Raw genomic sequence first — 22642 nt, forward strand, 5'->3', positions numbered from 1 at the left:
AAGCATCCTTTGCTAGAGTCTGGCAGTCAGAGTAATGTGCCATCTGGTCCTCTGCCGTCCACCTCAGTTTCCAGAGAGGTTAGTGACTCAGAGGAAGAGGGGGTTGTCCTGCTAACTCCCGGAAGGGCTCAGATGCGATAGAGAGACCATAGAAAATCTTCTAGATACAAACTGTCATTGGAGGATGTGGATGGTTTAAGAAGAATTCAAGAAGGTAAGGTCCAGCTATCTCTTCATGATAAAATGTACCAGTGCCTTGTCTAGGTCAAGCATCGGGTGTTCCCAGTGCACAAGGTCCCTTCAGAGGCTATAAAGAGAGAATGGAAGGATCCAGAGAGGGAGAGATGCTCCTTCTTTTTTTTTTTTAGCTAAATCACTTTAGAAAAGATTCCCTTTTGATGATGATTAATCTCAGGTTTGGAATAAAAAGCCTAGATTAGATGTAGCTCTTTCCCAAGCTTCAAGAAATACTAACCTGGCGTTTGAGGATATGGGCACCTTGGAACATACCATTGGATAAAAGGGCGGATTCCCTTCTAAAAAAAAGCATGAGACTTCACATTGGCCAATCTCAAACCCCCTATGGCCTCAACTGTAGTGGGCAGGAGTCTTGAACACTGGCTTGAACAGTTAAAGGAACATATTGAGGCCTGGACTCCTCAGGATGATCTGTTGGATACCCTCCCGATTCTGCTTAAAGCTGTGGGTTTTATGGCTGATGCCTCTGTGGAATCTATCAGAATGTCGGCTACATACTCAGCCTTATAAATTAGAGCTTAATGGTTAAAAACGTGGTCTAGGGATTCGGCTTCTAAAGTAAAGTTTGTGGTATTTCTTTTGATGGAGATCTTTTGATTGGCCCTGACCTTGAGACAATCCTAGATAGAATGGCTAACAAGAAGGCGGCTTTCCCAGCAAAGAAAAAAAGCACCTATGGTTAAAAAGAATTGTGCTTTTCAGCAGACCCAGTGAAAAGGTCTTGTAAAATGGCCCCCTTATGGTTCAAAGGATTCGGGCCACAAGAAGTCCTGGAATCCTTAGAGGTGTCGAGGCAAAGCAGGGATTTTCTTTAGGCCTCCGGAGCAGTCAACATAAAAATCAATGCTGGTTTCCTGGCTGTAGGAGAGGGACTTTATGCCTTCCTTCCACAGAGGGAGACTTTGATTTCCAGTCTATATCCCTGAGCTACAACGTTGCGGACAAATGGACTGAATTTCTTGGAGATTTATTGTGACTCAACTTTCCAAATTTTGAGAAGTCCCGGCAATGATGTCTCTTTTACAGGAGCTGATACAACAGGAAGTGGTTATCCCAGTTCCTGGGGAAGGAGGACTGGGATTCTATTCTAACGCTCTGACAATTTTCGTAGGTTCCGGCCCCATCCCCCAGTGGTGTGTTGGTGGGGGGGCAATTATATGTGTGACTCCTTGCAAGCCATATCAAGTGGATTCCTGTTCCCCCTTCTTCCTGGGGTGCTGCTACGTGCGGGCACACTGGATGGTCTGGCTGCTGTGTGGGGAGGCTCTGATCGAGGGGTACATCCAAACTCAGTGGTAATTATGTGCAAAGTGTTGCTAAACAAACTTGCCTATGCTGTAATTCTTTTAAATAAGCTGGACATACTGTTATAAATTTTTCTTTTTTCTGTAGCAAACTCATCCTCTGAAGAGACCCCAAAATTCATGGGTCGAAACGCGTCAGGATTGTTATGCAATAGCCTTATCATATGCTGTGTATAACCTATGTTTGCTATTATATGTATTTGGTATGGGTATTTTCCCACTGGAGCTCCCAATTTATATTTATATGTTGTTACATTCATTCATTACCCTTCAATAAAGCATTTTAATATTTTATTTAATGCCTTGTTCATATCTATGGTTAGCTGCCTAAAAACCCCGCTCGGGGGATCTTTTCCCATTTTTCTTGTCCATATTGGGGTGAGCAGCATTGACTCCTTAATGTGTCTTCCCTCTTTGCTACATCTTGTCAAAAAAACTTCAAAAGTTTTGGCTGAGTTTTAAACCTGAAATTGTTGAACAGATCAACTTGTTACAGAAAAAATAGTTTCCACCCGGAACTTTTTGTAAGAAAACTTCTTAACCACTTCAATACCAGGCACTTACACTCTCCCGCCCAAGCCAATTTTCAGCTTTCAGCGCTGTTGCAATTTGAATGACAATTGCGCGGTCATGCTACACTGTACCCAAAGTAGTTTTTTATCATTTTGTTCCCACAAATAGAGCTTTCTTTTGGTGGTATTTGATCACCTCTGAGATTTTTATTTTTTGCGCAACAAATAAAAAAAGACCGAAAATTTTGAAAAAAAAACAACTTTTTCTTTGTTTCTGTTAAATTTTTTGTAAATAAGTAAGTTTTCTTCTTCAATGACGGGCACTGATATGGCGGCACTGACGGGCACTGATATGGCGGCACTGACGGGCACTGATATGGCGGCACTGACGGGCACTGATATGGCGGCACTGACGGGCACTGATATGGCGGCACTGACGGGCACTGATATGGCGGCACTGACGTGGCCCTGATGGGCACTTGTAGGCGGCACTGATAGGTGGGCACTGATGGGTGGCATTGCTGGGCAGTACTCAATTCATCTATTACTCCATGGTGCCAGTCAGTGTCCATTTGTGTGCACTGATTGGCACAGATTGGGCACATGTGGATGGCCATGGGGTATGTACCTGGCCATCCACATGTTTGGGGCTGGCCTGGTGGTCCAGTGTGGGCATCCGAGGGGGGGCTGCATTGATAAACAATCAGCGCAGACCCCCCCCCCCTGTCAGGAGAGCCGCCGATTGGCTCTCCTCTACTCGCGTCTGTCAGATGCGAGTGAGGAAAGGCCGGTCAACGGCTTTTCCTGTTTACATCGTGATCAACCATGTTTGGACACGGCTGATCACATGGTAAAGAGCTTCCGTCGGAGGCTGTTTACCGAGATCGGTGTAGCGGTGTGTCAGACACACACCGCACCACCGATCGCCGTGATGCGCGCCGGCTGTTATCCTGAAGGACGTCATATGACGCCCAGTCAGGATAACTGAACCACCGCCCGTCATTTTGCTATAGGCCAGGTGGGAAGTGGTTAAGGCAGGGTACATCATGGCATCCATAGACCTGAGGGATGCTTACTTGCACGTTCCCATCTCTCAAACCTTGCTAAAGTATCTTCGACTGGCAATCAAGTAGGGGACACAATATCCCATCTTCAATTCAGAGCCCTCCCTTTTGGACTATCTTCAGCTCCAAGATCATGGCGAAAGCCTTGGCACATCTAAGCATGCGGAAAATACCGATCGTTCCTTATTTGTATGATCTCTTTCTGTTTGCCAGCTCCAAGAAACTGTTATTGATGAATTTACAGATGATTGAGGGTCACTTGGAAAGTTTGGGGTGACTCCTAAACGGGGAAATACTTTGGAATACACCATCAATTCGGTTCGAGAACCATTTTTTTTTTTTTTCTCCTAAAAGAAAAGCATAAAGATTCTGAATACGGTAAAGCAGGTTCAGACAAACTTGTCAGTTCGAACAGTTATGTCAATATTGTGCCTCCTTACAGCCTCAATTCCGGCAGTTCAATGGGCTTGTCTCAATTCAAGGGATCTTCAGCAAAGCATTCTGCAGAATTGGAATCATTTGGAGTCCTTGGAAAAAACCATTGCCATTCCCTCTCAAGTCAGAAGGAATTAATTATGGTGGAGAGATCAGAAAAATGTAATGCAGGGTTTAGTCTGGATTTTTCCAGTTACAAAGAGGTTAAAGTGGTTGTAAAGTCGGAAGGTTTTTTATCTTAATGCATTCAATGCATTAAAATAAAAAGCCTTCTGTGTGCAGCAGCCCCCCTATTGCTTAACTAAGCCCCATCTCGATCCAGCGATGTTACACGAGAAACTCTGCTGCCCGGGACTCTTCCTCCTCATTGGTGGAGACCACAGCGAAGTGCCATTGGCTACCACTGCTGCCAAAGTCAGTGAGCCAATGAGGAGAGAGAGGGTGTGGGGCCGGGCCGCTGCTCCATGTCTGAATGGACACAGAGCTGCAGCTCGTATGCCCCCCCCATAGCAAGGTGCCTGCTGTGGGGGCACTCAACAGGAGGGAGGGACTAGGAGTGCTGAAGAGGAACCTGAGAAGAGGAGGATCTGGGCTGCTCTGTGCAAAACCACTGCACAGAGCAGGAAGGTATAACATGTTTGTTATTTTTAACAAAAAAAAAAAAAAGCACAAGACTTTTTAGCATCACTTTAACAATGAATGTGGCCCCTTGGGGTTGGGGAGCTAATCTCGAGGGTCACTTTGCCCAAGGGTCTTGGTCAAAACTGGAGGCAAAAAGGTCCTCCAATTAGAGGAAGCTGAAGGCCATTCTGCTAGGGCTTCTATCCTTCTAGGAGATGATCAGAAGCCATCATGTTCAAATTCTTTTGAACACTGCTATGGCTATGGTCTGTTTCAAACAAGGAGGTACCAGAAGCAGAGTTCTCCTGGACCTAGCTTTCCAAATCCTGTTTTGGACAGAATGCAATCTGGCTTCTTTGTCAGCAATTCATATGAAAGGCAAGTCTGAATCCAATCGCAGACTTCTTGAGCAGGAAAAGGATTCAGGAGTCGGGATGAAGCCTGAACTCAGGTCAACCTTTTTTGCAACCCATTCAAATGAAAGGTTCAGATATTCTCTTTCCCTCTGCCGGAAGGAGCAAGCAGGAGGGCTTGATACATTAGTGCAGCCTGGACTTTGTTCTGCGCATTCACCCCTTTTCAGCTGATTCCTCTGGTTCTCAAGAAATTTCAGGAGGAATCCACAAATCTAATTCTGGTGGCTCCCTTTTGGCCAAGGGAACATGGTTCTCCACTCTTCTAAATCTGACAGCAGCACCTCATTGGATGTTGCCCCTGTGGGAATATCTTCTGTATCAGGGACCTCTATTTCATCCAAGGATAGACTAGCTCAGGCTAGCAGCCTGGTTACGGAGGAAGCAATCCTGAAGGGAAAAGGATTGTCCATTGAGCTAATTTCTACACTACTGAATAGCAGAAAGAAATTAACAAAAGGTTTTTATCTCAAAACTTGGAAATGCTCCTAGTGTTTTTTACTCGGGAAGTTGTTTCCATCCTTGAAATTCTTCATGACAAAATGGAGAAAGGATTAGCAATTAGCACCCTTAATGCTCAGGTGGCTGCGTTTATCGGTTTATTTATTTATTTTTTTTAAACTATGATCACGGGACCCTTTTGATCATAAATGTTTTTTTTAGGGCTCTGTCCAGATCCAGACCAGTGCCCTTCAGATGTTTTCCCAAATGGGATTTGTCAGTGGGGCTGCAGGATCTGAGTAAAAGTCCATTTGAATCACTAGAGGATGCTACAATAAAAAATTGGACCTTTTTTAGACAGTTTTGTTGGTAGCAGTAACCCATGCTAGAAGACTACCTAAATTGCAGGCTTTTTCTGTTACTGAGCCATTCTTAATGATTTTTCCGGATTGTGTGGTTTTGAGAACGGATCCAGGTTTTCCTGCTGAAGGTCTTCTTTTCATCGGTCTCGAGAGATAATTCTTTCAACCTTTTGGCCTGTCTCCATCTTGTCCTAAAGAGGAGGTCTTTCATACTTTGGCTTTGAAAAGATGCTTGTTGCGATATCTGGAGATCACAAAGGATTTTACAAAATCTCATTCTCTATTCCTACTTTTTTCGGGGTCACGTAGGAGTCTCGGTGCTTCCAAGTACTATAGGTAGATGGGGTTCGGCTAGCCATGAAAGAATCCTATGTAATCTCAGGAGTGGAGGTTGTGGTGAGTATTGTGGCCCATTCAACTCGGGCAGTGGCAACGTCTTGGGCGGAATGGGCTGGTGCGTCGCCTGAACAGATTTGCAAAGCAGCCTCTTAGACAAGTTTGTTTACTTTCATCAGGCATTATAGGATGGATTTTCTTTCAACCACAGAGCAATCATTTGATAGGAAAGTCTTGCAAGCTGTGGTCCTGTGAGAGCAAGTACTCGCTTGTCCCCTCCAGGTACTGTCCTGAAAGACGATTTAAGAAAACCTTAGTTGGATATACCGATAACAGTATTTTTAGGAATCTTTCAGGACAGCAGCTATTACTCTCCCTTAATTGTGGTTTTATTTTTATGTTGTTGCTGTTTTTGTTCTATCTTTCAGCATGGCTGGAGGAACTCTATTACGACTGAGGCCATGGTGGAAGTATCCTGCTTTTTTTTTAAAGATTGAGACTGCAGTGTTTCCTGGGAAAGTGGGTGGAGCTACGCTATCTCCAGGTGCTATCCTGAAAGACTGCTAGAAAAAAGTTTGCCTATAGGTTATATATAGATGACGGAGGCTCCTTACCACGTGATCAGCTGTGACCAATCACAGCTGATCATCGCGTGAACCAGGAAGTGCCAGTAAATGGCATTCCTCGGTTTGCACTGACAGTGAGAGCGGATCGGTGGCTCTCACTGTCAGAGTGGGGATTTGTGCTGATAATCAGCACATTGATGCAAAATAGATGCGATACGCTTACCAGAGACTGTGGATTCGGATGCCGGTGACACCAAATCTGACAGGCTTAGAGATCCAAGATGGAAGTGGTCGTCCAAGGAACCCCGGATCTCAAGGGGAATACCTCCTCTGTTCCACCGATCAGGACCGCCAGCCCGGAGAGACCGAGGGGAAAGATGGAATATCCAAACCTCATAGGAGTCCCAGGAATGTGTAAAGGCTCGATCATTTCATCACTTTTTTGTTTGTTTATCATTAGCACTACATTTATTTACAACCATATAATCTACTGCCGAATAGTTTTTGATGCAGAAAAAATGCATACTGGACTGCATCTTGTGCGGACTGGCCCGGGCACCAGTGACTGACAGGGGGGCTACCAATCACTGACATTCATCTACTTTGTTCAACCTTGGTGTAGAGTTGTTTTACAAAGAAATGGTGCAGAGATCCTGACACCTTCCATAACAACATATTTATTCCTACTGATGCTTTTTTATAACTGTTATTTAAAATGCACTTCTTTCTTGGGAGTATTCAGGAGGAGGCATAGCTAAAACTTAAGATTAGGCATGAAGAATATAATGTGAACATGTATCAATTATGAGAGATTTTGAAATACTTTGTCCTATCTTTTTTTGATTGATTGAAAATCAGATTTAAACTTGTCAGAAAAGCTTTTAGAGGAATTGAAATGGACCATCCAGTAAACTCAAGACAATTAAGTTAATGAAAGTATTGCATTTATATTTTTTAATATTTCACTGTTGTCTTTGCAGTACCTCTTTAAAATATACTTCTAGGCAGGGCTTGACAAATGCTTTGAATCTAGGAGCCAGCTAAAAAGTTAGGAGCCAGTTTTCTTTTTTTTAACTAACAAAGCTTATGAGTAGCATGTAACATGTTCCCGAAGGTGAAGTTCTCCAACTATTTCACAGCCAGAGCCGTTTTTTGCACACATTTTAAAAAATCATTTTAGGCCTGATGATCACATAAAACCTTTATATATTTTCTGAAAGCAGATACCCTAGAGAATAAAATAGTAGTAGTTCCAATTTTTCGTCACATGATCTTACCACAAAGGTCTATGAAAACACAAAATTACTGTAAAAAAAAAAAACAACAAGGCCTCTTGCACACCACAGCTTGAAAAAGCTCAGTACAGCTTTTTTTTTTTTTTTTTTCCTGAGCTAAAATACAGCCCATTAGGCTGGGTTTACACCTTCAATGGATGCAGCTCGCAGCAGGGGTCCAGTGCATCCCTATTCTTCATTTCAGGGACAATTTTTTGCCTAATTTCAGCCCTGAAACGGAGCCAAGCCGCTACGCAGCCGCAACGCAGATATGTGAACCGGCTCCATAGAGAGTCAGTAACAATCTCCTGTAATGCGAATTGGATGTGGATAAACCCACATCCAATTAGCGTAGGTGTGAACCCAGCCTTAATTTTAATGCGCCTATGCACACAGGTGCGTATACAAGCGCCCTGTATTCAGTAAAGAAAAAATAGAAAAATCTGCTTTTTTGTTCAGTAATTTGCGCCTAATGCGGGCAAATGTCCATTTACATATTGTGCAGAACGAAAACACAAAAATAATTTTTTGTGAATTTGTGCGAAAATGCATGAGTGTGCACGAATGCATGTATGTGAAAATGCACATAAATATGCGCAAATAAATACTAAAAAAAAATGTCTGAAAAAATAGATGATCAAACAGGAGTATCTTGCGGCCTAAAACTTAATTTTAAGGGTACAAAAACACAATTACGCATTTTTTTTCTTTTTGTAAAATATAAAAGTTGAGGTTGCACCGAGTAGATAGATACCAAACATGTCAAACCTTAAATTTTGCGTGAGACCGTGAAAAGGCTAAAAATTTCAGAACCCTGTATTTTGCATAGGCAACACTTTAAGCCCCCTATAGGTCATCAGTTTAGCGTTATGAAGGAGCTAGAATTATTGCTCTTATTCTGGCATGTGCGGCGATATGTAATGTGTATCACAATCAGCGTTTTCAGGCATAGGGGAACATGCGTTTACGTTTGTATGTGCATATATGTTGGGGGGGGGGGGGGGGGAGGATTTTATGTGCTTGGGTGTAACTTTTTTAGTTTTTAACAATTTAAAAAAACATTTTTTTCTCCCCCCCATCACATAGGGGACAAAAAGTGATGATTTTTTTGGTGACGGGTTCTCTTAAATGAGACATGCAGGGTCTAAAAGACCCTACATGTCTCCCCTGTGCTTCATTGAATGTAACACAATACACATCACATCACACTGTATTACACTATTTTCTGGCCTTGATGGCGTGACACGTGTGTCCGCTCTCCTCCTTCCCCTCTACCTGGCGGCACCCGATATGCCGGTCCTGGGCCCACATATGAGCAAGTAAAGCCTGGGATCCATAGGCGGGGTTAAGGGGCACGTGTGTGGGATGTATGGAACACTTGTGCAGCAGCCCAGGCTTCAGGACAAAATTACTTGTCGACCTGGTGCTTGCGTATTGTCTAACCCTGTTTATAGGGATGTAATTGCAGTTTTTATAGCCGTATAGTGTTCTTTCAACAATGGCTTTCTTCTTGCCACTCTTCCATAAAGGCCAGATTTGTGGAGTGCACGACCGCTAGTTGTCCTGTGGACAAAGTCTCCCACCTGAGCTCTGGATCTCTGCAGCTCCTCCAGAATTACCATGGGCCTCTTGGCTGCTTCTCTGATTAATGCTCTGCCTGCCTGACCTGTTTAGGTGGATGGCCATGTTTTGGTAGGTTTGCAGTTGTGCCATGCTCCTTCTATTTTTGGATGATGGATTGAACAGTGCTCTGTGAGATGTTCAAAGCTTGGGATATTTTTTAATAACCTAACTCTGCTTTAAACTTCTCCATAACTTTATCCCTGACCTGTCTGGTGTGTTCCTTGGCCTTCTAGATTCTGTTGGTTCACTAAGGTTATATAACAAACCTATGAGAGCTTCACAGAACAGCTGTATTTTATACTGAGATTAAATTACACACACTCTATGGACTCTATTTACTAATTAGGTGACTTCTAAAGGCAATTGGTTCCACTAGATTTTAGTTAGGGGTGTCAGAGTATAGGGGGCTAAATACAAATGCACACCACACTTTTCAGATATTTATTTGTAAAAAACTTTGAAAATCGTTTTCCTTCCACTTCACAAGGATTTGCCACTTTGTGTTGGTCTATCACATAAAATCCCAATAAAATAAATTTAAGTTTTTGGTACGAATACTTTTTCAAGGCACTGTATGTGAGCGGTGAGTATATAGTCGTGGCACATCTTCTACCTCTGCTGCACCTATCCAGTCTGTGTGTACTGTGTGCCTGTTAAATTGGGGGCTGCACTTTTTTTTTTTTTTCTGTCTAGTTTCTTCCTGAGATTTCCCTATAATCTTTCACGTCTAGAAATATCCTCTTAGTCCGTTTTCATCAGATCTCACCCGATCCAATCCGCCAGGGACCTATGCGAACGTAGGGACATCCATCTGATTTTAGCGGATCGGACCGGGTTGTATGTCAGTGGACATGTCACCGCTGACATCCGTCGCTCCATAGACTAGCATGGATCGCCCGTTCAGGTCCGCCGACAAAACTGACAGGTGGACCTGAACGGTCCGACAGTGTGAAAGGGGCCTTATCTGCAAGCAGTGTACAGGGGGTCCCCTACTTACAAACATCCGACTTACAAACGACTCCTACTTACAAACGGAGGGAGACAACAGGAAGTGAGATGAAATCTACCCCTAGGAAGGGAAATTCTCTCCTGTAAGAGTTAATATGGGAAAAAGGTGTCTCCATTGATGCTTTATCACCAATCCTTGTTTCCCTAAAAACCACAAATTTTCAAAATCCAATTGTCATTGGGACAGAAAGTGAGGTGAAATCTTCTGAACAGGGGCACAGACAGCAAAACAAATGTTACAGGGGTGATAACCATTCCCTATGCTATCTACAAAACTTAAAAATTGATTTTTTGGCTGGAGCTACACTTAAAAAATTTACCTGTTCCGACTTACAAACAGATTCAACTTAAGAACAAACCTAAAGTCCCTATCTTGTTTGTAACCCGGGGACCCCCTGTACTTCTTGCTGATTTGAAATTTTGAAATGCCTTTTTTTTTTTTTCAGTGATGTTGACCTGTTTTCTATCCAAGTTGCTGCCAAAAGACTCACCCATGATTTTTAAAGTGATACTAAAGGGTATTATTATTTTTTTTCTTTAAAATAAAAAAGATATCATACTTACCTGCTGACCATCTCCTGTAATATGTCTGCAGTCTCTGACCATCTCTTGTGGTAGGTCTGCAGTCTCTGACCCTCTGTTGTGGTAGGTCTGCAGTCTCTGACCCTCTGTTGTGGTAGGTCTGCAGTCTCTGACCCTCTGTTGTGGTAGGTCTGCAGTCTCTGACCCTCTGTTGTGGTAGGTCTGCAGTCTCTGTAGTATTTTGGGGTGGGGGAGCCTGGAGTTCCTGTTTAAGTTGTTGTCTGCTGTGTTTAGACTTTGTTACATGCAGGGAGTGCTGTCCTCCTTTTTTTTTTTTTTTTTTTTTTTAAGAACAGATAAAAAAAATGGAGTTCTGACTGCTTGAATTTTTTTGGATGAAAACCATGGGCAGTAAACGTGATGCATCGCAGAATCAATCGTTGACAGGATAGTCGTAATCTAATCGTGAGACCAGTGAAGATGCGCATCTCTAATGCAAATCACATGTGATGTCTGCAATCGAATTAGTGTGAACCCAGCCTTTCCTGCTCTGTGCAATGGTATTGCATAGAGTGGCCACGAACCTCCTCTCCTACTGTCCCCCACTGGTGCTATTTGCTCCTCCTTTTCTTTGTGTGCCCCCATAGCAAGCCGCTTGTTATCAGGGCACATCTGCAGGCTGGACCCCTGAGTCAGGCAGTGTGCACCTATTGACTCAGCCCTGCCCCCCGCTCTCTGATCACAGGGTTTGATTGAAACAGCTAGAGCCAGTGGCTCTCGCTACTGCCTCTGTTGGCAAAGAGGAAGGATAGAGCTGCTGCAGATGGGCGCAGTGCTGGATTGAGATAGGTAAGTATACAGGGGGGTGATGCAAGTAATTGCCTGGAGACTGGAGACCCAGAGGGGGACCCCGAGCGCCTTCCAACAACAGGTCACGTGAGTCATAAGAGCACACCTTAGTCAATTTTTTGCACACAGACTGCTTGTTTACCCCACTGATCGAGAGCTTGCCCCACTGGACTGCCACAAGACAGGGACCTCGCTAATCCCCCCCCGAGGTTAGATCTCCTGAGAGAGGAGGCAACCTGACAGATTGTGCATGCTGAACTGTCCTTACTCCCCCGATGGGATCGCTTGCTTATTCCTGCAAAGAGGGATTAAACACGGCAATCCCTGGCCACCCAGGGGCCCGGCATTGACATTAACTCTTCACTCTTTATCCTCATGGGGACCCCCTGAAGAACATCCCCAGCCCCCTCCTGGAACAAGGAATGAGTGACTTTGGAGACGGACCGCCTGCAGGAGACCAGTGGGGAAAAGGAAGTCTTTACTGACCCCTGCGAGTGTCCAAATGCCTTCTCTGGAACAGGGAGTCACTCAGGGAAGTACCCGATGGGATACATACATTCATAGGTGTGAGGATGCTTCCAGCCCACATGTTTTCTGATAAAGCAGGGTGCTCACCTTATGGTTGATTAACTGTGGTCTGTATACCCGGGCATGTACCACAACGGTCTAAATCATAATCTCACAAATGTAGAAATAATTTTACAATGAGCCCCTCAGGTTGATGTGGACATTTTAAACAGCATGGAGAGTCAAGTATTCCGCCATATGAAGGAGGGAAGATAAACGGGGGGAGGGACCGAGTTTTAGTACTCCAAGGAGATAGTATGTCGGGATGTTGTAGACATAGACCCGTAAAGAAGTAGCACAATGCGCAGGGGCCATGCTAATCTTCTCTGTATCGTTCCAATTTTAGTATATGTGCTGCCGAAGCAAATAGCGGCTATAACATTAATCCATAAAGAAGATAAGAATAGGGAGCTGTGTTCGAGCTATAGACCCATTTCATTATTAAATGCCGATGTAAAGTTATTCGCTAAAGTCCTGGCAGGGAGATTAAGAGATAAAATGACTTCCCTGGTTCACCCAGACCAGGTGGGGTTTGTACCGGGAAGACAGAGTAGAGACAATGGAGTGAGGTCTGTGCTCCTGGTAGAGTCCATCAAACGAGGGGGGCCCCCAGTTCTATTCCTGTCACTGGACGCAGAAAAAGCGTTTGACAGGGTAGACTGGGGGTGGATGTTCAAAACCCTAGAAATAATAGGGATGGGCCAGAGATTAATCTCTTGGGTGAAAATACTATACACCAGTCCAACGGCATTCGTGAAGACTAATGGCGTGACCTCAGAGTCCGTCCGGATGGAGAATGGCACTAGGCAGGGGTGTCCACTGTCCCCCCTTCTATTTGTCCTAACCTTAGAACCACTATTATCTGTCATCCGTAGGGATCCAGACTGCAGGGGGGTGAGGATAGGATCAGAGGAACACAAATTAGCGGCCTTCGCAGATGACGTGATGTTTTTTATTACAAATCCTAGGACTACGATCCCGAACATCTTGAAGAACCTGAAAAGATTTGGGGAGATTTCAAACTTTAAAATCAATCTCGGGAAGTCGGAGGTGCTAAATATGAATATGAGAAAAGAGGAGGAGGAGAGCCTTGTAGGGTCTTTCCCCTTCCCTTGGAGGAAGGGATTAGTTACCTGGGGGTCAAGCTATCGAATAACCTGAAGGAACTGTAATTGAATAACTATATCTCCTTGTTAGACGAAATTAGACGAGAGGTTGGAGTTCTGGCCTATCGCCCCCTTTCATGGTTCGGATGCATTAATGCGGTGAAAATGACTATAATGCCCAAAATTCTGTACAAGTTCCAGATGCTCCCTATCCCCCTCCCCCAGGTGTACTTTAGGGCTTTAAGGGGCCTAATATTGAGGTTTGTCTGGGGTGGCAAAAAGCTCCGAATTGCTAGATCTGTCCTGAGTAGGAGGAAAGAGAAAGGAGGGCTGTCGCTGCCTGATTTTCATAAATATTATAAAGCGGTGGTATTGACACGAGTCATAGAATGGTCTAAGGGGGGTCTAGAAAGGAGGTGGGTAGATATAAAACACTTTATGAGTAGTAAGGATTTAAGTCACATAATTTGGGACCCACCCAAATATAGAGCACTAAACACGGAGACGCCGACACATAATGCTTTGAAGGTGTGGGATCAGGTTCACATGCAAAATAAGTGAACATACAACTCACCTTTGATATACCTTAAAGAAAACATTTTTTTTGCACCAGGGAGGAGGGAGATGGGAGGGAACTGGATCAAAATGGATAGCTTACAAATAAGAGATGTAATTAGAGAGGGGGAAATATGCACTTATTCTGAATTAAAAGCGAAGCCTGAGAATCTTTTCATGGAGGTACCTCCAGCTGTCTATATTTATTGGGAAATTGCCGAAACCTCTCAGAGGGGTGGAAGAATACAGGCCCTGGAGCAGCTCTGTGAGGGGGAGCATCAGAGGGGCTTGGTTTCACAAATTTATAAAATTTTGAGTGAGAGAGGGGAGCTGGAGAGGTGCCTCAGTATATTAAGGCTTGGGAAAGGGAACTAGGGTCACGGTGTAGTAATTCCACATTTCTGAAAATTTTGAAGATGTTACACAAATCAGCAGTAGACAGTAAGAGGACTGAGATAGATTTCAAATGCCTAGCAAGGTGGTATGCCACCCCAGACAAATTGAATAAGTTCGATCCGGCGAAATCAGAAGAATGTTGGAGGAAGTGTGGGAGTGTGCTGCCATCAAAACCTTCTGGAAAAAAATAATAGAATTGATCAAAACTATCACGGGTAAAACTGTGGTAGAGGATCCATGGGTATGTCTGTTTCACGGTACAGAGGAGCCCATCAAGCAATATCAAAATTCGGCAGTCCCCATACTGTTGGACCTGACTAAGAGACAGATCGCGAAGAACTGGCTCGAACCAGATAGTCCAAATATACGAGATTGGCTCTTCTGTATAAACGAGACATATAACATGGAGGGAGTGGACGGAGAGGGACTGTTTCTGGACGAGGGGGAAAACCGGGGTGATAAATGGGCAGGATGGCGGATGTATAAAAGTACATGGAGCTACCTGGAGGAGGTGACAAGGTGGGACTGACTGAGAAGGGACCCCGGACAGCCCAGGTTGAACAGGAGTACTCCAAATCTGCAGAGGGGAGGGGGGATGGAGGGGAGGGGGGAAATAGATCTGGGTTTGTAATGGAATGTTGATATTAATAGTGAGGTCGTAGTCTCTCTGTTGGAGGAGAGCTACATGCTGTTGTAATTTTGTATTGAAAAATTTATATAAATAAAAAAAAAAAAAAAAAGTAGCACAATGGGATGCCGCACTTTTAGATTGACTGTAGGGGGGAGACAGCTTGCTCGGGGCAAGTTTAAGAGTTTAAAGTTAACCACTTAAGGACCGCCTAACGCCGATTTACGTCGGCAAGGCGGCACGGGCAGGCAAAATCACGTACATGTACGTGATTTGCCTCTCGCGGGTGGGGGGTCCGATCGGACCCCCCCCCGGTGCCCGAAGCGGTCCCGTTCTGTTCCCCGGCGATCCGAGATGAGGGGGAGGCCATCCGTTCGTGGCCCCCCCCTCGCGATCGCCGCCGGCCAATGGGAACACTCCTTTGCTGCTGTATGCTAAACAGCAGCAAAGGAAATGATGTCATCTCCCCTCGGCTCGGTATTTTCCGTTCCAGCGCCGAGGGGAGAAGACATCAATGTGAGTGCACAACACACTACACACACAGTAGAACATGCCAGGCATACAAAACACCCCGATCCCCCCCCCGATCGCCCCCCGATCCCCCCCCAATCACCCCCCCCCCCCCCCCTGTCACAAACTGACACCAGCAGGTTTTTTTTTTTTTTTTTTTTTTTTTTTTCTGATTACTGCATAGCGTCAGTTTGTGACAGTTACAGTGTTGGAACAGTGAGTATTACCCCCCTTTAGGTCTAGGGTACCCCCCTAACCCCCCCTAATAAAGTTTTAACCCCTTGATCACCCCCTGTCACCAGTGTTGCTAAGCGATCATTTTTCTGATCGCTGTATTAGTGTCGCTGGTGACGCTAGTTAGTGAGGTAAATATTTAGGTTCGCCGTCAGCGTTTTATAGTGACAGGGACCCCCATATACTATCTAATAAATGTTTTAACCCCTTGATTGCCCCCTAGTTAACCCTTTCACCACTGATCACCGTATAACCGTTACGGGTGACGCAGGTTAGTTCGTTTATTTTTTATAGTGTCAGGGCACCCGCCGTTTATTACCTAATAAAGGTTTAGCCCCCTGATCGCCCGGCGGTGATATGCGTCGCCCCAGGCAGCGTCAGATTAGCGCCAGTACCGCTAACACCCACGCACGCAGCATGCGCCTCCCTTAGTGGTATAGTATCTGATCGGATCAATATCTGATCTGATCAGATCTATACTAGCGTCCCCAGCAGTTTAGGGTTCCCAAAAACACAGTGTTAGCGGGATCAGCCCAGATACCCGCTAGCACCTGCGTTTTGCCCCTCCGCCCAGCCCACCCAAGTGCAGTATCGATCGATCACTGTCGCTTACAAAACACTAAACGCATAACTGCAGCGTTCGCAGAGTCAGGCCTGATCCCTGCGATCGCTAACAGTTTTTTTGGTAGCATTTTGGTGAACTGGCAAGCAAGCACCAGGCAGCGTCAGGTTAGCGCCAGTACCGCTAACACCCACGCACGCACCGTACACCTCCCTTAGTGGTATAGTATCTGATCGGATCAATATCTGATCCGATCAGATCTATACTAGCGTCCCCAGCAGTTTAGGGTTCCCAAAAACGCAGTGTTAGCGGGATCAGCCCAGATACCTGCTAGCACCTGCGTTGTGCCCCTCCGCCCGGCCCAGCCCAGCCCACCCAAGTGCAGTATCGATCGATCACTGACACTTACAAGGCACTAAACGCATAACTGCAGCGTTCGCAGAGTCAGGCCTGATCCCTGCGATCGCTAACAGTTTTTTTGGTAGCATTTTGGTGAACTAGCAAGCACCGGCCCCAGGCAGCGTCAGGTTAGCGCCAGTACCACTAACACCCACGCACGCAGCATACGCCTCCTTTAGTGGTATAGTATCTGAACGGATCAATATCTGATCCGATCAGATCAGATCTATACTAGCGTCCCCAGCAGTTTAGGGTTCCCAAAAACGCAGTGTTAGCGGGATCAACCCAGATACCTGCTAGCACCTGCGTTTTGCCCCTCCGCCCGGCCCAGTCCAGCCCACCCAAGTGCAGTATCGATCGATCACTGTCACTTACAAAACACTAAACGCATAACTGCAGCGTTCGCAGAGTCAGGCCTGATCCCTGCGATCGCTAACAGTTTTTTTGGAAGCTTTTTATTGAACTGGCAAGCACCAGCGGCCTAGTACACCCCGGTCGTAGTCAAACCAGCACTGCAGTAACACTTGGTGACGTGGCGAGTCCCATAAGTGCAGTTCAAGCTGGTGAGGTGGCAAGCACAAGTAGTGTCCCGCTGCCACCAAAAAGACAAACACAGGCCCGTCGTGCCCATAGTGCCCTTCCTGCTGCATTCGCCAATCCTAATTGGGAACCCACCGCTTCTGCAGCGCCCGTACTTCCCCCATTCACATCCCCCAACGAAATGCAGTCGGCTGCATGAGAGGCATTTTTATGTGCTCCCGAGTACCCCTACCCAACGAACCCCCCCCAAAAAGATGTTGTGTCTGCAGCAAACGCGGATATAGGCGTGACACCCGCTATTATTGTCCCTTCTGTCCTGACAATCCTGGTCTTTGCATTGGTGAATGTTTTGAACGCTACCATACACTAGTTGAGTATTAGCGTAGGGTACAGCATTGCACAGACTAGGCACACTTTCACAGGGTCTCCCAAGATGCCATCGCATTTTGAGAGACCCGAACCTGGAACCGGTTACAGTTATAAAAGTTAGTTACAAAAAAAGTGTAAAAAAAAAAAATATATATATAAAATAAAAAAAAATAGTTGTCGTTTTATTGTTCTCTCTCTCTATTCTCTCTCTCTATTGTTCTGCTCTTTTTTTACTGTATTCTATTCTGCAGTGTTTTATTGTTATTGTTATTGTTATTGTTATTATGTTTTATCATGTTTGTTTTTCAGGTATGTAATTATTTATACTTTATTGTTTACTGTGCTTTATTGTTAACCATTTTTTTGTCTTCAGGTACGCCATTCACAACTTTGAGTGGTTATACCAGAATGATGCCTGCAGGTTTAGGTATCATCTTGGTATCATTCTTTTCAGCCAGCGGTCGGCTTTCATGTAAAAGCAATCCTAGCGGCTAATTAGCCTCTAGACTGCCTTTACAAGCCGTGGGAGGGAATGCCCCCCCCCCCCCCACCGTCTTCCGTGTTTTTCTCTGGCTCTCCTGTCTCAACAGGGAACCTGAGAATGCAGCCGGTGATTCAGCCAGCTGACCATAGAGCTGATCAGAGACAAGAGTGGCTCCAAACATCTCTATGGCCTAAGAAACCGGAAGCTACGAGCATTTTATGACTTAGATTTCGCCGGATGTAAATAGCGCCATTGGGAAATTGGGGAAGCATTTTATCACACCGATCTTGGTGTGGTCAGATGCTTTGAGGGCAGAGGAGAGATCTAGGGTCTAATAGACCCCAATTTTTTCAAAAAAGAGTACCTGTCACTACCTATTGCTATCATAGGGGATATTTACATTCCCCGAGATAACAATAAAAATGATTTAAAAAAAAAAAAAATGAAAGGAACAGTTTAAAAATAAGATAAAAAAGCAAAAAAATAATAAAGAAAAAAAAAAAAAAAAAAAAAAGCACCCCTGTCGCCCCCTGCTCTTGCGCTAAGGCGAACGCAAGCGGCGGTCTGTCGTCAAACGTAAACAGCAATTGCACCATGCATGTGAGGTATCGCCGCGAAGGTCAGATCGAGGGCAGTAATTTTTGCAGTAGACCTCCTCTGTAGATCTAAAGTGGTAACCTGTAAAGGCTTTTAAAGGCTTTTAAAAATGTATTTATTTTGTTGCCACTGCACGTTTGTGCGCAATTGTAAAGCATGTCATGTTTGGTATCCATGTACTCGGTCTAAGATCATCTTTTTTATTTCATCAAACATTTGGGCAATATAGTGTGTTTTAGTGCATTAAAATTTAAAAAAGTGTGTTTTTTCCCCAAAAAATGCGTTTGAAAAATCGCTGCGCAAATACTGTGTGAAAAAAAAAAATGAAACACCCACCATTTTAATCTGTAGGGCATTTGCTTTAAAAAAATATATAATGTTTGGGGGTTCAAAGTAATTTTCTTGCAAAAAAAAAAAAACTTTTTCATGTAAAAAATAAGTGTCAGAAAGGGCTTTGTCTTCAAGTGGTTAGAAGAGTGAGTGATGTGTGACATAAGCTTCTAAATGTTGTGCATAAAATGCCAGGACAGTTCAAAACCCCCCCAAATGACCCCATTTTGGAAAGTAGACACCCCAAGCTATTTGCTGAGAGGCATGTCGAGTCCATGGAATATTTTATATTGCGACACAAGTTGCGGGAAAGAGACAAATTTTTTTTTTTTTTTTTTTTTTTTGCACAAAGTTGTCACTAAATGATATATTGCTCAAACATGCCATGGGAATATGTGAAATTACACCCCAAAATACATTCTGCTGCTTCTCCTGAGTACGGGGATACCACATGTGTGAGACTTTTTGGGAGCCTAGCCATGTACGGGACCCCGAAAACCAAGCACCGCCTTCAGGCTTTCTAAGGGGCGTGAATTTTTGATTTCACTCTTCACTGCCTATCACAGTTTCGGAGGCCATGGAATGCCCAGGTGGCACAAAACCCCCCCAAATGACCCCATTTTGGAAAGTAGACACCCCAAGCTATTTGCTGAGAGGTATAGTGAGTATTTTGCAGACCTCACTTTTTGTCACAAAGTTTTGAAATTTGAAAAAAGAAAAAAAAAAAAAGTTTTTTCTTGTCTTTCTTCATTTTCAAAAACAAATGAGAGCTTCAAAATACTCACCATGCCTCTCAGCAAATAGCTTGGGGTGTCTACTTTCCAAAATGGGGTCATTTGGGGGGGGTTTGTGCCACCTGGGCATTCCATGGCCTCCGAAACGGTGTTAGGCAGTGAAGAGTAAAATCAAAAATTCACGCCCTTAAAAACGCTGAAGGCGGTGATTGGATTTCGGGGCCCCGTACGCGGCTAGGCTCCCAAAAAGTCCCACACATGTGGTATCCCCATACTCAGGAGAAGCAGCTAAATGTATTTTGGGGTGCAATTCCACATAGGCCCATGGCCTGTGTGAGCAATATATCATTTAGTGACAACTTTGTGCAAAAAAAAAAAAAAAAAAAAAAAAAAGTGTCACTTTCCCGCAACTTGTGTCAAAATATAAAATATTCCATGGACTCAGTATGCCTCTCAGCAAATAGCTTGGGGTGTCTACTTTCCAAAATGGGGTCATTTGGGGGGGGGTTGTGCCACCTGGGCATTCCATGGCCTCCGAAACTGTGATAGGCAGTGAAGAGTGAAATCAAAAAGTTACACCCTTAGAAATCCTGAAGGCGGTGATTGGTTTTCGGGGTCCCATACGCGGCTAGGCTCCCAAAAAGTCCCACACATGTGGTATCCCCGTACTCAGGAGAAGTAGCTGAATATATTTTGGGGTGCAATTCCACATAGGCCCATGGCCTGTGTGAGCAATATATCATTTAGTGACAACTTTTTGTAAATATTTTTTTTTTTTTTTTTTTTTGTCATTATTCAATCACTTGGGACAAAAAAAATAAATATTCAATGGGTTCAACATGCCTATCAGCAATTTCCTTGGGGTGTCTACTTTCCAAAATGGGGTCATTTGGGGGGGTTTTGTACTGCCCTGCCATTTTAGCACCTCAAGAAATGACATAGGCAGTCATAAACTAAAAGCTGTGTAAATTCCAGAAAATGTACCCTAGTTTGTAGACGCTATAACTTTTGCGCAAACCAATAAATATACGCTTATTGACATTTTTTTTACCAAAGACATGTGGCCGAATACATTTTGGCCTAAATGTATGACTAAAATTGAGTTTATTGGATTTTTTTTATAACAAAAAGTAGAAAATATCATTTTTTTTCAAAATTTTCGGTCTTTTTCCGTTTATAGCGCAAAAAATAAAAACTGCAGAAGTGATCAAATACCATCAAAAGAAAGCTCTATTTGTGGGAAGAAAAGGACGCAAATTTCGTTTGGGTACAGCATTGCATAACCGCGCAATTAGCAGTTAAAGCGACGCAGTGCCAAATTGGAAAAAGACCTCTGGTCCTTAGGCAGCATAATGGTCCGGGGCTCAAGTGGTTAATGGGCCTGTTTATCAGCCTGTGTGTATTTTATTTGATTCTATTTTATTCCAGGACAGTTGTATTGTCATTACTGAATTTTTATAATAATATTACATATAACGTGATGTCTAGTGTCAGTGATCTGAATCCCTGCCTATTCTTGATCTATTTACATATTTTCCTGTTACTATGTGGAACACATTAGCTGCTCACAATGCAAGAAATAAATGTGGTCGCGGGGGCTGGGGGGGGCTAGGGCTCCCCCCACTGGCTCTTGCTGAACATACTCCCACATAGGACTATGCTCTTAGATCAGTTATCTTTTCTTAACTGGAGAGCGTTATAGCAAATTTTTGTTAACACTTTAGTTGTATATCTGCCCAGGGGGTGCCCACTTAGATCACCACTCTTGGCAATAACCTATTTCTTACCCCTAAGGGGCTGTTTTATTGTTTCTCTCTATCTCTATTTCTTCCCCCCTCATAACTATTTTTCTGATCTTACCTACCTAACCTGACACCCTCACCCCCCCCCTTCCCACCCACCTCCCCACGACAATGGATGTACTAAACCTCATCACATTAAATGCTAAGGGACTCAACATCCCTGAAAAGAGAAGGATGCTGTCGCATGATATGCGACGCATGAAAGCCGACATAACCCTGCTGCAAGAGACGCACTTTTCGGGGTGATACCTTTCCTGTACTAAAGAGTAGATATTACCCAAAAGTGTACCACTCAACCTACTCAGAAACCAAATCTAGAGGGGTCTCAATTTTAATCTCAGCTAGAATTCCCTGGACACTAATCAACATGAAAACAGATCCACTGGGTCGGCTTTTGTTCCTCAAAGGTTTGATAGGAGACGTGAAGGTAACTATTGCAAATTTATACACACCAAACAGTAACCAAGACATCTTCATCAAAAAACACCTTGAACAACTACAGAAATTCTCAGAGGGGCAGCTTATAGTGGGTGGCGACTTTAACATCCCTCTAGTTCCAGAAGAAGATTCCTCGACAGGAAAGACGTCCATACCCCGAGGCTCGCGGAAAACGATTCAAACAACCCTGCACAACACCCAATTGATTGACGCTTGGCGCCTGTTCCACCCAGGCGAGCGTGACTATACATTTTACTCCCGCCCCCACCACATTTACTCACGGATAGATTACTTCCTGATTCCCCACAGTCAATTACAAGCAATCAAAGACGCCAGCATAGGCTCTATCACGTGGTCGGACCATGCCCTGGTCACACTCAGATATGCTTTGACGGACGACCAAAATAGGCAACGGAAGCCATGGAGGTTCAACGAGAGCCTTCTGCAAGATCCAGAGGTGTTGGCAGATGTGACAAAGGAAATAGGTCACTTCTTCCAAACTAATGACACTGTGGACAGCGATATGGGAGTGATATGGGAAACCCACAAGGCGGTAGTACGCGGTATACTCATTAAACATGGATCGAGAATCAAAAGACAGAGAGCGGCCCAACTTACCTCTCTACTCTCCAAACTGCAACAATTGGAGACTAAACACAAACAGACTCAGACTAGACCATTAGAAAGTGAGTTATGCCGCGTACACACGGTCGGACTTTCCGGCATACTTGGTCCGGCGGACCAGAGTGTGCCGGACAATCCGCCCGTGTGTGGGTGGCGGCGGACTTTTCCGGCGGACTTCT

At 44.4% G+C, this 22642-nt stretch overlaps 1 protein-coding gene and 1 pseudogene across 1 annotated transcript in view; one reads left to right on the forward strand and one right to left on the reverse strand.

The window, feature by feature from the left end:
• PRKCZ (protein kinase C zeta) overlaps window positions 1-22642 on the forward strand; it is a 608643-nt gene that overhangs the window by 64254 nt on the left and 521747 nt on the right. The gene's annotated exons all lie outside the window — the stretch shown is intronic.
• On the reverse strand, window positions 12457-12521 carry LOC141111556 (U6 spliceosomal RNA; annotated as a pseudogene).

This window comes from Aquarana catesbeiana, linkage group LG10 (genome assembly GCF_042186555.1).
Source record: "Aquarana catesbeiana isolate 2022-GZ linkage group LG10, ASM4218655v1, whole genome shotgun sequence".
NCBI lineage: Eukaryota > Metazoa > Chordata > Amphibia > Anura > Ranidae > Aquarana > Aquarana catesbeiana.